Source organism: Vulpes lagopus, chromosome 19, assembly GCF_018345385.1.
Source record: "Vulpes lagopus strain Blue_001 chromosome 19, ASM1834538v1, whole genome shotgun sequence".
NCBI lineage: Eukaryota > Metazoa > Chordata > Mammalia > Carnivora > Canidae > Vulpes > Vulpes lagopus.
The window spans coordinates 10,120,932-10,137,738 of NC_054842.1; the positions used below are offsets into that span (position 1 = coordinate 10,120,932).

At 41.1% G+C, this 16,807-nt stretch overlaps 1 non-coding gene and 1 pseudogene across 1 annotated transcript; one reads left to right on the forward strand and one right to left on the reverse strand.

Annotated features, from left to right (window-relative positions):
* Positions 1-6,869: 6,869 nt before the first annotated feature.
* Positions 6,870-7,618, forward strand: LOC121478979 (annotated as a pseudogene).
* A 3,705-nt stretch (positions 7,619-11,323) lies between these two features.
* On the reverse strand, positions 11,324-11,430 carry LOC121479171. The gene has a single exon (XR_005984674.1). It is a non-coding gene; the product is annotated as a U6 spliceosomal RNA (small nuclear RNA).
* Between the last annotated feature and the right edge of the window lie 5,377 nt (positions 11,431-16,807).

Sequence of the window (16,807 nt, forward strand, 5' to 3'; positions counted from 1 at the left end):
GATCAGGGATACAGTGATCAGCAGATGAGACACCTGAGGATATATACCTCCCCTAGGTGAGCATCTCTCAAGTGGCGGTGAAAATCAGAAGGTTTCACCTATAAGCTGTCTTCTCTCATCCTCTGCTACTTAGGATGTAGGCTGCTAATGGGGTTGGATAGGTTAAAGGGAAGATATTTTGAAATATAAGTAGAAGCATGTGTTATTATCTAGACTGTTTAGATCATCTGCACTGTAAACATAGCACAAATTAACTTAAGCATAAACAAGCAATTTATTGGTTAACTAACGTTCAGTCATGGCTGACTCTAGGAGCTCAAACTACATCACCCATTCTTCATCCATTCTGCCTTCACTTGTTAGGCTGGGGGGAGGTCAGCTCCATCTGAAACAAAAGATGCAGAAGGCTAGTCCCACAAATAAAAGCCAGAATTTCGGGATCCCTGGGTGGCGCAGCGGTTTGGCGCCTGCCTTCCACCCAGGGCGTGATCCTGGAGACCCGGGATCGAATCCCACGTCGGGCTCCCGGTGCATGGAGCCTGCTTCTCCCTCTGCCTGTGTCTCTGCCTCTCTCTCTCTCTCTGTGTGTGTGACTATCATAAATAAATAAAAATTAAAAAAAAAAAAGCCAGAATTTCAAAGTAGACAAGGGCAAGAGAGTCTACCACAAGAGGCCATAAAGGGACCTCCATGAATCTTGCCCTGAGAGACACAATGCCTGATCTCATGGTTCCATTTCAGCACAATTGCTAGAAATACACTAATAAATAAAGATATATTCCCTCTGTTCTCATGGGATTTGCATTTTAAGGTCAGTATTCTTCACGGTGACTCCATCCAGACTAGCCCTCTCTTCATTAGTCACCACACAATAGCTTATGGGAGGAGCATCAGACACCAGAGCCTGAGACAAGCACTGGGTACATATGACTTACAGAGGGAGTGTTCTTAGGAGAAAGGAGAGGGAGTGAAACAAGATAGAGTAGGGGGAGAAGCTAAGCAAGAAAGTAGTCTCAGCCAGAGTCAGCTTCAGCCTGATCCCATGGGAAGCTCTGAAGTATGAATTATACCATAGGGCTGGTCTCAGCTTGACGCAAGATGGCTAGCCTTGAGTACCTCCACGTCAGTCACTCGTTGGCTGGGGGCTGCCCTGAGTGGGCTGGGGGTGCAATATTCCAGCACAGATGGCTCCTGGTCTGACAGAAAAATCCTCTGAAGGAGATAGCTGTGAGCCACTAGCCACCAACACTCTCAGTGGCTGGGGGTGGATCCCCTGGCCTGGCGAAGTTATCCGCATGGTATCAGCGGTGCTCACACAGGGAAGGATGATGTTGACTTACTTTTCTCATCATGTAATATGCAATGGCTATCTATGTATTAGATAACATCTTTTATTCAAGTAGTTAATTAAATTATCATTCAGTTAGTTAAATGATATGACCAGAGAGAAAAATAATAGTAATAGTAGTAATAATATTAATCATGGGAGATGGATTAAACTTTCTCTACGTCTTTCCTAGGACCTTGGTGATTCTTTTAGGGAAAATAATACTAAAAAAGTAAGGCCACATGGTAAGCTGAATCTTTCTCAACAATGCCTAGGGTAGTGAGGGAATTTAAGGGAAAGAGGTTGAATACCGTAAATTGTGTTCGGCAGCTGGAGAGTGCCATGGCTACCAGGAAACCTATGCTTCCTAAAAATGGAAGCACTGATAAGGTCAAGACAATTACAGCCTTTAATCATTTGTCACTGAAAGCTTGTAACAGAACAAAGCGGGAGTTGAAACATCAAAATCTAATTTCTCACTAATGGACAGAAGATTACGTCTATTGGAATATCCATTGAAGATGAACAATGAGCAGTGTTGGTAAAAAAAATTTTATTCTTTCTTCAACTTAAAATGATTCTGTTAGGGTCCCTGGGTAGCTCAGCAGTTGAACGCCAACCTTCAGCCCAGGGCATGATCCTGGGGTTCCGGGATCGAGTCCTGCATCAGACTCCTTGCAGGGAGCCTGCTTCTTCTCCCTCTGCCTGTGTCTCTGCCTCTCTCTCTCTCTCTCTCTCTCTCTCTCTCTCTCTGTGTCTCATGAATAAATAAATAAAATCTTTAATTAAAAAATAGACTTCTGTTTCTCAATAAAACCCAGCTTTGCCTTTGCCCCTTGAAGACACAAAGTTCTGCTGCCATAGTGTTCTCCTTTATCACAGTGAACAATCAACTCAGCCTTGTCTTATCTATAGGTTGTACTGGTGATATTTGAGGAGCTTGTATTTGACAGATTTTAACAGCTATAGTTTTTCTCAGACGTAAAACGTTGTGATTGTTTCCCTCCCATCCTCAAACTCTTACTCCAGGGCCACTTCTTAAATCCCTGCTCTTAATATTGTGATGTTTTCCATCTTACTCTATGCCTTCTCAATGAAAACAACAGGGATATACATAAATTTTAAGAGAAAATTTTAGAAAATTTAGGTAGGAAAATTTTAGAAAAGTGAAACTTTATGCACCTAGCATTAAAACTTTGAAGTCTGTGAAACAAAAATGATAGATACAAGGACAAACAGACAAATCCACAATCTTTATGACAAAATTTAAAATATCAGAAATTGTTAGACACAAATAGGAATATAAGATATCTTAATAACAATTAATAGTGTACATTAAATGTTATAGCCTCAGAACAAATAGTATTTCCCCTCTCCTTGATTCATTTTCCATACTGAGCCTCCATGACCCATCTTCTCTGTTTTCTTCCCACTTCATTGGTGCCCCTTTCTCAGATCTTTGCTTGTTCCTCTCAATCTCTTAGACTCAACAAGTGTGTCCCACATCTTGGTGCTGGGGCTCTTCTCCTCTCTATTTACCTTCACTGCCTTGAAGAACTCATCTGGTCTCTTGGCTATTGATATCAACGGCCTATTAGCAGCTCCTAAGTTTATATCTCCATTCTGACCTCTCCTCTGAGCCCCATATTCATGGCTCCAAATCATCCACTCAACACAACTCAAATTTAGCATCTTGGAAATTGAATTCTAGATCTTCACCCCCCAACCTGACTCATCAACAATCTTCCCCATCTCAGTGGACGGCAACTGTAGAAAGTCACACAAGCCAAAATCTTGGCATGATCCTGGACTCCAATCTTTGATTCCCTATCACTAATCTGTCAGGAAATCCAGTTGGCTCTGCCTTCAAAATACATCCCAAATCCAATCACTTCCCACCTCTACCGCTGGCGATCCAAATCACCAACATCTCCTACCTGAACAACGGCAATAACCTCCTAGCCACCTCCCTACTTCCCTCTTGGCTCCCTACAGTCAATTCCTCACAAAGTTATCAGTGTGAGCACTTAAAAACTAAATGATATCATGGCACTCTTCTGTCCAAATCCACTTCACTAAGAGTCAAGGTCCTACCCCGCCCTACATGGCCCTACAAAGCTCTCGCAGGAAGTGCAAATACATGCATACACACACAGTTACCTACCTCCTCTACCCTCACATTCCACATCACCTTTTCAATGAAGCCTATCTTGACCACCCAATTAAATTGTAGTCCCAATTCTACTTACCGTGGACTATTATTTTAGAAAACATTTGAGGTGGGCACTTGACGGGATGAGCACTGGGTGTTATTCTATATGTTGGCAAATTGAACACCAATAAAAAATAAATTTATAAAAAAAAAGAAAACATTGGTCACTTTCCATAGCACATGTATCATTATTTTATAATTTGCTTATTCATTTTAAGTATTGCTTACCGTTTGTTTCCGCTTGGTAGGATCTTTGTTTTGTTCACAGATGGATCCTAAGAATTTGGAACAGTATCTGGCACATAGTAGGCCCTCAATAAATATTTGTTGAATGAATATGCATTTTTTTCATGCTAAGATGGAACATTAGCAAATTTTGACTATATATTAGGTTACAAAGGGAATATTGACAAAATGCAAAGAACAGAAATTTTTAGGTCACATTTAATGATAAAAGTGCAATATAATTATAAATTAATAACCAAATAAAACTTTTAAAAATCTTTGCACTTTGATACTTTAAAACGCTTTTCAACTCCTTTGTTTTCTTCCTCCTTTCTTTCTCCCTAGCCCACCCTGCCCTGGAGCCCCCCCCCCCCCCAACAAGCCTGCATTTTCCTGGTGATACTCCATGTTTTGTGCTACCAACATACTCAGTTCTGAGCTGCAGGACTGAGGAAAAAGAGGAGCCCATGTGGGATGTGGTGTCGAGCTGCCACTACCAGATCAACAACCACTTACATACTAACTACAGGTCACGGTCTGTCTATTAGATCATCAGCTCAATGGAGGAGAAAACCTTGGAGGGCAATGAGGTACAGCCTTCTACACAGCGACAGTTGAGTACTTTGTTACTAATCTGGGATAGGGTGTGTCCACCATGGTCAGTCAGGCAAAACGCCCAGGCCTGGAGACCTGACTGAGATTTTCACACTGGTTACGAGCAGTAGTCCATCTCTGTGTAAGTCGGTTATGTGATCCATGTGCCCCAAGTGCAGTTGTGACCATGGAACTTGGATATCTAATATTCATCATGTTCTCTTTCATTTTCTTTTACTGAATACACATTTTAAAATTGAAGTGTACCATGCATTCAAAAAAACATAGAAATCATAAGTGAAGAGCTCTGCTATGGACCGCCTTATCTCCCAAATTCATGTTGAAGCCCTAATCCCCAATGTGACTGTGTTTGGAGATATGGCCTGTAAGAAGATGATAAAGGTTAAATGAGGCCATAAGCATGGGACCCTAATCCCATAAGGCTGGGGTTTTATAAGAGGAGGAAGAGACACCAGAGTGCTTTCCCCTCTGCCCTTCTGCCATATGAGAATATAGGAAGAAAGCTGCCAACTGCAAGCTAGGAAGAGAGCCCTCAGACTGGCTGGCACCTTGAACTTAGATGTCCTAGCCCCCAGAACTATGAGAAAATAAGTTTCATTGTTTAAGCTGTTACGTCTATGATACTTTGTTATGGTAACCTAAGCTGACTAACGCACTCTCAATGCATTTTCACAAAGTGAACACACACCCATGTAATCACCAAGGGGGTCAAGATAGAAAATTATCAGCATTCCAGAAGCCCTCATCATTTCCCCTTTCTCAATTCCCCTCTTTCCCAAAGTTAGCCAATATACTAACTTCTACTAACCATGGATCAGTTTTGCTTATTTTTTTGGACTTAAGTAAACAGAATTATACAGGGTAAAAAAGCCATTTTCTAAATAATTCCTAGACTAAGGGCCAAAAAAAAAAAAAAAAAGAAGAAAGAAAACTAAACATTATTGTATTAAAAATAAGAGCATGGTCTCTAAAAACCTGTGATACAATCTAGTTATACTTAAAGGAAAGTTTTGGTATTACATGAATTTATTAAGACAAAAGAAGACTGAAAATAATAAACCCAATAATCTGTAACAAGAGCGAGTGAGTCAAAGCAAAGAAATTGAAAGAAAGGAATTCATAAACATAAAGGGCAAGAAAACCACAAAAACCCATAAAGGAAAAAAAAGAGAGAGAGAGGAAGAGACAAAGAGAGAGAAAATGAAATAGGAAACCAAAATTAACATAGACCGTCAAACTAAATGCTTGTTCTTTAAGAAGACACCCTGCACTGGACATCTTTCTTTTGTCCCTCAAAAGTCTTCACCTTCTTGACCTGATCCTATGTTCTGAGATACTGATCTCTATGTATCATATCCAGGGGTCTCAATTGGACTTGGCCACTGGGGAGCATCAGCTGGAGTTGAGAGAGAAAGGAGAGTCAGATTTGAACATTTATTCCTTTATTCCACTCATCTCCCTTTCTGTGGGCTGTGTCTGCCTGTGTTTCATTGTCAGATCAGAGCTCCTCCCAAAGCAGCCTCCCCAGGGCTCTATTCTTCTAGGTTTTGGTCACTGCTTTCTTCCCTCACCTATTCCTGTCTCGGAGTGATAATGCCATCCCACTGCTAACCCCTGTCATTTCCCTGTACCCCGACCACACCTTTGTAAAGAGTTCTTTGGTTTTTGTTTTGTTTTGTTTCGTTTGATTTTTTTTTTATTGGAGTTCAATTTGCCAACATATAGCATAACACTCAGTGTTCATCCTGTCAAGTGCCCCCCTCAGTGCCCGTCACCCAGTCACCCCACCCCCCACCCACCTCCCTTTCCACCACCCCTTGTTGGTTTCCCAGAGTTAGGAGTCTCTCATGTTCTGTAAGAGTTCTTTGTTAAACTCCTCTCAAATTATCCGATTTGAGAGTGCCAACTATTTCCTGACAATAGCAACATCTCTCAAATTTTTAAATTACAAATTAATTAAAATTTTAAAATATTTTGGCAAGTCTCATCAAGAAAAAAGAGAATACGCATACACACTTGGGATCAGCAAAGAAGAAACAATTGCAAACATGGAAGAGTTTGAAAAAGAGAAATTAGGGGCGCCTGGGTGGCTCAGCTGTTGAGCGTCTGCCTTTGGCTCCGAGTGTGATCCCTGAGTCCCGGGATCAAGTCCCATATCGGGTTCCCCACAAGGAGCCTGCTTCTACCTCTGCCTATGTCTCTGCCTCTCTCTCTCTGTGTCTCTCATGAATAAATAAATAAATTCTTTTAAAAAGAAAGAAAAAGATAAATCAGTTATGTGAAACTTTATATGAATAATCTGGAAAACTATAGGAAATGGATTGTTTTCCAGGGCAATATAGATGGTAAAAATCGGCTTGAGGAAGAAAACAACCAGAAAAGAAAGGACAGTCATAGATTTACCCTAAAATGTGGCCAACACCCCAACAGAGAAGCTGAAGTCATCACCGAATTTGAAAACTTTAAAGTGGATACAAAACTGTTTCAGCAATGCAGACAGTGAAGTGAGTGGTTGTGGCTGCTGGTGCTGTTGGTAGAACATATTTCCTGATATCCTACACAACAAACAAATTTCTGTCTGAGTATGTACCAACCATGTTTGTCAACTAGGCAATCGCAGTTATGATTGGCAGAGATACTGCAGGGTAAGAGGACTATGCCAGGTTATGACCACTGAGTTACCCACAAACAGATGTATTTCTAGTCTGTTTTTCAGTGGTCTATCCATCCTTATTTGAAAATGTAAAGGAAAAGTGGGTGCCTGAGATAACTCACCACTGTCCAAAGACTCCTTTCTCAGCGCACCTGGGTGGCTCAGTGGTTGAGCATCTGCCTTCCGCTCAGGTCAGGATCCCTAGGTCCTGGAATTGGGTCCCACATCAGAATCCCCAAGGGAGCCTGCTTCTCCCTCTGCCTATGTCTCTGCCTCTCTCTGTATGTCTCTCATGTATAAATAAGTAACATCTTTAAAAAACAAAAAACAGGACTCCTACTTGCTTGTTGGGACTCAAATTGATCTCCATGATGACCCCTCTACAACTGAGAAACTTGCCAAGAACAAACAAAAGCCTATCACTCCAGAGACTTCTGAAGATCTGGTACATGACCAGAAGGCAGTCAAGTATGTGGAGTGTTCTGCACTCACGCAGAAAGGCCTCAAGAATGTATTTGATGAAGCAACAATGGCTGCCCTGGAGCTTCCAGAACTGAGGAAGAGGCACAGGTATCTGCTGTTATGAATCTTTCCAGAGGCCTTTCCACACAGCTGGTGTCAGCATCGTACTAAAACAATGTTAAACTAAAGTTTAAAGATTAAAATTCATCTTTATAAGAATGACAAGTGCCTTGTACCTACCCACATGTACTTGTGTGAGACAAGGCCCCTAGGTATGATCCCCTTCCCTCTCTTAGTACTAGTTACTTTAAATAACTGTATTGTCAGAAAAGTGATTACTACTAATTTTTGTTTTGTTGTTTAAAAAAAATTTTTTTTAAAGAAAGGCATGCTTGTGATGACTCTGTAACAGACTAATTTTAGTTGTTGAAGCTGCTCCCAGGCTCTATCTACCCTGGAGAATGATCCGGGACATTTACGGAGTTTTTTTCCTTTTTTTTTTTTCTTTAGGGGTATGTGTATGCAGGGCGTGTGTATGAGATTTATTTATTTTTATTATTTATTTTTATTTAGTCATGTTTTTTAAATTCATTAACCATTGGACAGCCCTTAAGGGAAGGACAGATTGATTGCACATTCCATTTCCTAGATCTAGTTTAGAAAATGTGTTCCCCACTTGGTGCTCTTACAAAGGAGTATAGTAAATGCCTCATTTAATAACATAGTCCTTTTTGAAAGTTGCTTTTTCTCTCCACCCTTGAGTAGTTCCACTCTTTGATGAAAATGGTGAAAGTGGGTGGAGTCTGTCTTGTCCCTTCTCTTTTCTAGGATGCACTATGTATGTGTGACTGTGACTTTCAAGGAAATTTGTTTTCCATTTGATGATTTTTTTGAAGTTAATTTCTAACTTCTGTCACTGATAAATGAAGAAAAGGATTGCACCTTTTGAAATACATCAAATGGATTGAGTGTGCAATTAAAAAAACATTTTTCCGGGGATCCCTGGGTGGCTCAGCGGCTTGGCGCCTGCCTTTGGCCCAGGGCGCAATCCTGGAGTCCCGGGATCGAGTCCCGCGTCGGGCTCCCTGCATGGAGCCTGCTTCTCCCTCTGCCTGTGTCTCTGCCTCTCTCTCTCTCTCTATGTCTATCATGAATGAATAAATAAATCTTAAAAAAAAAAAACATTTTTCCCTGTCAGTCATTGTCTTATATGCTTGCATAGATGTCCAGCTTAATAGTGTATGATACGGCGTTCCTAGAATACAGCTGAAGACCTGATAAATCGAGGAAATGTGAGGGGTGGCCCTAGGAGACAGATGTCTATCCTCTTTCAAGTTGGGAGGATGGAGACATGTTTCAAGAAGAAGAAGGAGGTGGGGGTGGGGGTGGGGAGAACATTTAACAACGTGGGGATTAATCAGGGGAATCCCGTTATTTCTGTTTCGCATATGAGGAAACCTAGAGTAGCTAGTTAAGGCTTTCTAGCTTAATTAAAAAATCATGGGGTCTTATGAAGACTCTTCATAAGTGTTAATAGGGATTTTATCCACTTATTTTGGTTGCAGTTTCCAATTTTTTAAAATGCTTAGATAATCTTCTCTACCTTTCCCAAATCCTAATTCTTGTACATTCATTAGTGTTGAACCAATATTTTCTCATGCTTCAATTCTTGGTATATGTATACTTTTCAGATGTATTAAACAAAAAAAACCCTTCACAAGCCAAAAAAGAAAAGGAAAACCCACCTACCCTAAACAAGGTACTTGGGGTAAATGATTAAAAGAAGGCAAGAGGGGATCCCTGGGTGGCTCAGCAGTTTAGCGCCTGCCTTTGGCCCAGGGACGAGATCCCGGAGTCTCAGGAGCAAGTCCCAGGATGGAGTCCCATATCAGGCTCTCTGCATGGAGACTGCTTCTCCCTCTGCCTCTCTCTGTGTCTCTTATGAATAAATAAATAAAATCTTAAAAAAAATAAAACAAGGCAAGAGAATTTCCATGTTACATAAATTGTCTACAGCAGAGAAAAAGGTAGACTTCTCCCCAACTCATTTATGATTGTGGCATAAATCTGATGCCAACATTACTAAATTAGAAGAAAGTAATTGGTCAATTCTACTTAAGAATATGATGAAAAAGTATCTCAATAAAATACTAGCAAACTGGTCCAGCCGTGAATTAGAAGAATAACATGTTATGGGTTTATTCCAGAAATGGAAAGATGATTCAGCATTAAGCTATTACTATAATTCAGTACAGTGAGATATTAAAGGGGAAATATATCACCATCTCACTAGATGCTGAAAAACCATTTGGCATAATAGAGATTGTTCCACAGTATATTACTGTCAGCCACACAGCAGAGGTTTTTACGAGAGGGTGGGGTGAAAATGAAAAATGATAATCAGTTCCACATCCTGGATGGTAAGAGAATAAAAAGTCATGTGGAGGGAGGCACTCCCAGGAGACATGAGAAGGGTTAAAAGCAAGGAGGTGGGGAGAACATTCCCAGAAGTGGTTGAGGCAGGAGAAACAACCCAGCATTTCTGGAAGTGGAGAACAGTGATGACCACCACTTTGTCAAAGACAAAGAGGAACACAACATGGCAAAGCGACAGATGAGGCAGTAGAGTGGCCGTCATTAAAACTGGGAACTCAGGCTCCCAGGTGGTACCAAGGGATTTGGGAGAGCAGACAGGATTCAGACCCGCTCCTTCCTAACACGAATCTCTCCGAGAAGCTTGCCATCTGCCATTCCTCCTTCTCCTGTAGAAAAGGATCACCTCTCACACATCCCAAACCTTCCAAAGAGAATTGTGCCGGCACACAAATACCTCCGGGGCATCCGAAAACTGGACACATAAAGAACATGTCACTTCTGGAGGAGACTCTGGAGGACACCCTACCTTTTCTATATAGTGGTGTGCTTGTAAAGGAGCATGTATAACATATTTATTTGAATTTTATTTTTTTAAAGATTTTATTTATTAATTTGACAGAGAGAGAGAGAGAGAGAGCACAAGTAGGCAGAGCAGAAAGCAGAGAGAGAGGGTGAAGCAGTTTCCCCGCTGAGCAGAGACCCTGATGCGGGGCTCATTCCCAGGGCCCCGGGATCATGACCTGAGCAGAGGGCAGCCACTTAACCTACTGGACCACCCAGAGGCCGCTATTTGAATTTTAAATGCAGTGACTTCTGTGAAAAAGGAAGCCAGGTCTGGTGGTTGGGTTTGGCCAGGAGGACTGGCACTGCCCACTAGACTGTACCCAGGCATTTCCATAAATTGAATAGGCTCAATCTGTGACTACAGTGCTTTGACAAAAATATATTTAAGAGGGGCACCTGGGTGGGTCAGTGGTTGAGCATCTGCCTTCAGCTCAGTGCACCCGCCCCCTCCAATCCCAGGGTCCTGGGATCCATTCCCACATCAGGCTCCCCGCAGGGAGCCTGCTTCTCCCTCTGCCTGTGTCTCTGCCTCAATCTCTGTGTATTTCATGAATAAATAAATAAAAGCTTTAACAATATATATAAAATTCATATATTAAATGTATACCCTGGAGATTCTATCCTTTGCAGGATTCTATTCTTTATTTAATCTTTTTTTTCTTTTATGAATGTTTATTTTCTAGATATGGCTTAGTTTCTTTTATAAAAACATTAAATTGAACATTTGCTGAATTTCAGTTCAAAAGAGGTTCTAAGGCAATTCTTATACAATTGAAAGCGAAAAAGAAAAATGTGAATGTGCTTTCATATTGCCTACTTGTGAAAAATAATGATTCTACTAGAGAGCTGTTTGATACTAATTTGTCTTTCAAACATTTTCTCTTAATACAAAAATATGGAACACTTCACGAATTTGTGTGTCATCCTTGCGCAGGGGCCATGCTAATCTTCTCTGTATCGTTCCAATTTTAGTATATGTGCTGCCGAAGCGAGCACTCTTTATTTAATCTTATGACAAAAAGAAGTATGGGGATCCCTGGGTGGTGCAGAGGTTTGGCGCCTGCCTTTGGCCCAGGGCGCGATCCTGGAGACCCGGGATCGAATCCCACATCGGGCTCCCGGTGCATGGAGCCTGCTTCTCCCTCTGCCTATGTCTCTGCCTCTCTCTCTCTCTGTGACTATCATAAATAAATAAAAATTAAAAAAAAAAAAAAAGAAGTAGATGTTAACTTAAAAGTGTGTGAAAAGAACATCGTTAGGACATATTCTTTAGGTCCAAGAGCTCGAAGAAAAGTGCACTTGAAATCTGGGGAGGTGGGCACTGGCTAAAGAAATTAGAGATTTTTACCATCTCTTGAGGGGTGGGGGAGGGCGCTAGAGGGAGGACTCATTTCACCTGCATGTGTCATGGTAAACCCAGAAACCTGGTCCCCCCCACAGCTATGGGGTTGGGTGACGGAGGGTGAGTGGTCAACATGAGGAATCTTCACGTTATTCTTTTGAAATCTCACTCCCCTTTCCACCTTTCCTTTCCTTTCTCCACCCTTCTGTTTATTTAATCCTTAGCCCCTACCCACCCCCTTCCCTCCTTCCTATTTCCTCCTCTTTCGGTTCTGTTTCCTCCACCTTCATCCTGTGACTGAATCAGCATCAATCCTGAACTAACAAATATGCTCTAGTGTTAATTTGGGTTTTTGTGTTTCAGGCTCCTAATTCTTCTGGAAATGGTGTGAGATGTATTTTATTTCTCTCTCTTTCAAAAAGTGTAACTCAGCTACCATTTCCTTGTGAAAGATTGTCTGCTTGCTTTATTCCTTGTGGCTCAGAAGCTTTGACAAGCTAGGAAAGAGCCTGTCTGGAATACATCACACAGTGCACACTTTCCTTCCAGAATGCATGCTTCCTTCTCTCTTCGAAGTCTGTAACACAGCCGTTCCTGTGACCTTCCCTCTAAGAGCGCAGCCTTAGCACAGCGTCAGCCTCTAGTCCTTTCTTTCCACAGACTGCCCCTTCTTTTTTCCACCTTGACTATCGGTGTCATTAAGGACTTTTCACTTTATTTCTGGTTGGTTTTACTCCCTGTTTTCTGCCCTCAGTGTTTCTGCTGCCTTTCCATCACTTACTGAGGTTTGTTTTGTTTTGTTTTGTTTACTGCCGTGGCTTAAACTGGTGGCCGGATCAGTTAGGGAGGTCCCCTGCCCTTGGGGACAGTTCCCTTGTCCCTGGCGGGGCTGCTTAGTGAGTTTTTCCTTCTGTGAAAAGTCAAGACATCCCTTTAGCCATGTTTCCGGAACCTTACTATGAAAAGGGGTGCAGAATATCATTGTCTACACCTCTTTCACACTTTTAATAATCTACTGCAGGGACTCCAACCAGGCTGGAAGCTGATTTTCATCTCAGTTCTGCAAATACCAGGGAGATTCTGGGCCAGTTTCCTAATGTCACTGGGACCCATCTGGAAAGATTACTTCTAAGGGACCAACTTTGTGATTCTATCAAATCCTTTGGTTAGTTGGCACCACAGAAAAATACAGAGCATCTTGCCTCACTCCTCCTCTCTGTAATTCCTGAACATAGCCCAGAGTCAACTCATGGTGGGCAGTGAATAAAATTTGATGTTCAAATGACTACGTGACAGATTTCAACAGACATTCTGGAGCCTGCTTCGTCAGGGACATGGTAAATGACATGAGGATGATGGAGTTATGAGGACTTTTAAGGACTGAGTCTCTCTCACCTCCTCTACAATTAAATGAGGCAGCCTTGGGGATGGTGTTTTTCCTCCCCTTTCCTGCCCCCACTGGACATCATGCTTGAGAATGAATCCTTAGGGCCCAGGGGAAAAGTTTTTAGCAAGCACTGGACAAAACACAGTATGCTTAATAACAAGTTAGGCTGCCCCAAAATCGCATCTTGTCTTTAGCAATATCTGTAATTCTAAGTAAACCAGCAGCTAAACTCACCACTAGCTCTGGGAGAAGGATCTATTGTCAAGCTTCAGGACAGAACATTTGGCTTGAAGTCAGCATCGTTCATTTTTAAAAGTGGCAGCAAATACAAGAACATTAAAAGTAGGGCCCATGCCTATGAGAAAGAAAGGGAAGTTGTAGTTATTGTAAATGTGTTGAGTTTCAGCCCAATGACGTGATTATTTTTTCCAGAAAAATTGTTATCAAAACAACAGTATAGAATACTAATGATAGTGTCAACGAATGATGACGTTCCATGAATTTGCAACAAGAGTCACTTCACTGCAGTGAGATTAAATTTATTTTATGGATGCACATCTCATCAGATTTCCTTCTTGTTTTAAATGCCTTTTAAATTAATATCTATTTTAATAACAACAATATAAGCAAATTATCCTGGGAAGAACACATAGAGAGGAATATGTTGGTTGCTTTTGCACAGGGGAACAAGGTGTAAGGGAGCAGGGGAAAAGGCAGACATTTTATTTTTTATTTTTTATTTTTTTAAAGCAGACATTTTATTGCACCATTTGAATTTTGAAATGTGTGAAAATACTTTCTATTATAAAAAATACTGATAGAATAACACAGGTACCTAATTTAACAAATAGTGTTATAAGAGATAGTTCTCTCCTTGGCCTCCCCCACTCCCCCAAATGCCTCCCCCCGGCCTTGTCCTTCTTCAGAAGCATTTGCCTTCAAGTATTTTAGTGTCAGGGCACCTGGGTGGCTCAGTAGTTTAGCATCTGCCTTTGGCTCAGGTCGTGATCCTGGGGTCCAGGATTGAGCCTGCTTCTCCCTCTGCCTGTATCTCTGCCTCTCTCTCTCTCTCTCTCTCTCTCTGTCTCTCATGAATAAGTAAATAAAATCTTTTTTTAAAAAAACAGTATTTTTGTGTCACACTTATAAACAGGATGCTCTTGATTTCCACTTATGGCATTGGTAAGGTTAGTTCTCTTACACAGCCTGATCTCTGCTGCCTCTTCTTCATCTTCTCAATATGGGGATTTTTAAAGAGCCAATGTGGGACTCCATCCCAGGACCCTGGGATCACACCCTGAGCCAAAGGCAGCCGCTCAACCACTGAACCACCCAGGTGCCCCTCAATATGGTTTTATCACAGTTTTTGGTTGAACAAATAGCCAATGTCAGTATTGTTCACTGGTGAACCAAATAATTCTACGATTTGCTTCCTTATCTTACAGTGTTCTGTTATTCCCTAGTTTTTATTTGCTTAATTTTCTGTGGTATTTTTTTCAAGTGACCCCCCCCCCCGAATTTTTTTCATTCTCCCAATCCTGTGATTATCAGCCCAGGTTATCAACAGCAGCACCCAAGGTGACTCACGCTCTTACTAAGAGCCTCCTTTGTTCTGAGACTTTTCACCGAGCCAGTGTTACCAACACAGTCCTACTTGGAAAAAGGTCAATTGGATTCTGTTTCCTTCTGGGATATGCCCACCTCTCCCTGGGGGCCGGAACACCCTGAACTCCCTCTTTGCCTCACAAGATAAGCGGGGCTCAAGGTGTAAACTCTCCTGTTCACATCAGAACACATTTTAACATAAAAAGCTGGCTTCACTGGTAGGATTTGTTTGTGTGCCTGGTATCACAGCGGGTGCGGAGTGGCAGTTAAGTTCCCTCATGCCAAAGACACTGCAATCAGGCTTATCTAGTAGCATAGGGGTAAGACAGAGCCAACAAGAAGTGCTAGAAAAGCTGATTTCTGGGGCGCCTGGGTGGCTCAGTCGGTTAAGGGCTGCCTTGGGCTCAGGGCATGATCCAGGGTCCTGGGAGCAAGCCCTGTACTAGGCTCCCTGTTCATCAGGGAGTCTTCTTCTCCCTCTGCCCCTTCCCTCTTCTCGTGCTTTCTTTCACTCTCTCAAATAAAAAATAATAATAATAATAAATTAATTAATTAAATAAATAAATAAATCTTTTTTAAAAAGCTGACTTTTTTTTCCCTTCCCACTTCTGACTGATATTTTTGTCACCTCTTAAATGTAGTAGTATCTGTAAAATTCTTTCCTACTGTGTTTTAACTTCTAGCCCTGTATGCCAGATACAACATTAACAGCTTACTGCATAATCCAGGTATTTTCATAATTTTTTGGAAACTCATTTTGCCTCCAAAGCTTACTCTCTGCATGGCCTTTGATAAATTACTTAAGCCTGTTGATCTTAATTTCTCCATAGCTATAATGGGAATAATAACGAACGGTATCTTGAACATTTGTTGTATTTAATGAGAAGATCAATGCGAAGAATTTAGCATAGTACCTGACATTTGGTAAGCAGTCAAATATTAGCTATCATCTTTAGATTGGAATTATCATTTAGATTGGAATTATCATCATTTTATTTGGTCATAAAAAGGAATCTTAACACATAACTTCATCATTTTCTAATATTCAGCATTATTATTAAGAACACTGGTGGGGGCAGCCCGGGTGGCTCAGCAGTTTAGTGCCGCCTTCAGCCCAGGGCGTGATCCTGAAGACCCGGGATCGAGTCCCACGTCAGTCTCCCTCCATGGAAACTGCTTCTCCTCTACCTGTGTCTCTGCCCGCCACCACCCACCCCCGTGTTTCTCATAAATAAATAAATAAATAAATAAATAAATAAATAAATAAATGTTTTTTAAAAAAGTACACTGATGGAATACTATATAGTTAATATTAAATATTTGAAAGTTAACTAAGAGAGTAAATCTTAAAAGTTCTCATCACAAGAAAAAAACTTTCTATGTGTGGTGATGGATGTTAACTAGGCTTATTGCAGTGACCATTTTGTAATATATACAAATGTCATACAGCTGAAACTAATATAATGTTATACGTCAGCTATAGCTCAGTGAAAAGAGAAGTCTGGTTAATCTAATTTCCATTCCTATATAAATGAGCTGTTTTCTTTCTCCCCAGTCTTCTCACCATCATCAGTGTTTGGAAAATTCACAATGACATACATGCATGATTGCTTCTTCTCTCATCCATGGTGCTAGGCACTCAACTTAGCACTTTTAATCTGCACATTATTTTTTTTTTCTAGTTCTAAGGATTTTTCTTACACTACTTCTCTGATCATCTCTTCCCTTATATTTTCTTTGCTTTATTCCTGGAACTTCTTACTGGTTGCTGTACTTCCAGGAGTGGCCTTCCAATTTTCTCATAATTTCTCTCCCATTTCCCATATCTTTATCTTTTTATAATATGTCTTAGTATATTTTTCCATCTTTATCTTAACAATCGATTGAGTTCATTACTTCATTTATCATGTTGCAAACGCCCTTTGGAGGATTTCATAGGCTCTGACAGTTCCCATTCCATAGCATCCTTTCTTGCTTAATGGATCCAATACTTTCAAGTCTGTCTGAGAAGCTGAATGGTCATTGGGGTTTGTTCTTAT